The sequence below is a fragment of the Penaeus monodon genome, chromosome 29, assembly GCF_015228065.2.
Source record: "Penaeus monodon isolate SGIC_2016 chromosome 29, NSTDA_Pmon_1, whole genome shotgun sequence".
NCBI classification, from domain to species: domain Eukaryota; kingdom Metazoa; phylum Arthropoda; class Malacostraca; order Decapoda; family Penaeidae; genus Penaeus; species Penaeus monodon.
This window is the reverse complement of record NC_051414.1, coordinates 25,843,590-25,844,241: the sequence shown is the minus strand read 5'-3', so window position 1 is coordinate 25,844,241 and position 652 is coordinate 25,843,590. Positions and strand designations below refer to the sequence as shown.

Sequence of the window (652 nt, the reverse complement as noted above, 5' to 3'; positions counted from 1 at the left end):
TATCATCATTTCCCCAAAGGGGTTATTTAAAAAAGGGTGGGCGGAACTGAAAAGTTTTTCAGTTTTCCTTATACTCCCCAATTCGAAGCATGGGAAGCAATTTAAAACCCGGGAAAAAGGGTGTGGCCCCCTATTAAAATGGGGCCCAAAAAGTTTTTGTTGTTTTTTAACGAGACCGGAAATCGAGCAATCAAATAAGTTTATTGCCATTTGAAAAAAGAGGAAAAAATCTGCTCTTACAAACTAATCTTCATTCACGTTTTTCATGGAAAAATCTTGGGCCTTTCCCCAAAACTCTCCATGCCCTTTCTTCGTTTGTTTTTTCATCCAAACCATCACTACTATATTTTTCTGCTAAAATTTTGCCAAATCGGAACAGCGGAGGAAGTACCTTGACCATGGGGCCCCGGCCCAGGGAGCGATCTGCTTTGGGGAAGGAAAAGGCATGGGGGTAAAGGGGCCCCTGATGGTGGAACGGGCCTCGTATCTCGGGACCCTGGTACTCCTCCCACGTTTGTGATGTAGTGAGTGTACACGTTTTTGGGAAGGGGGGCCCGGGGATCACGGGGGCCCGGGGTCCTGGGACAACCCCCACCCTCCCGCGTGCTGCCCCTGCAAAAGGAGGGGGTCATCTTGAAACAAAACACAAAAA

At 47.5% G+C, this 652-nt stretch overlaps 1 protein-coding gene across 1 annotated transcript in view; it reads right to left on the bottom strand.

Moving 5' to 3' along the window:
- Positions 1 to 652, bottom strand: part of LOC119592073 (neutral ceramidase-like) — a gene marked incomplete in the record, with an annotated part of 12,827 nt that overhangs the window by 4,437 nt on the left and 7,738 nt on the right.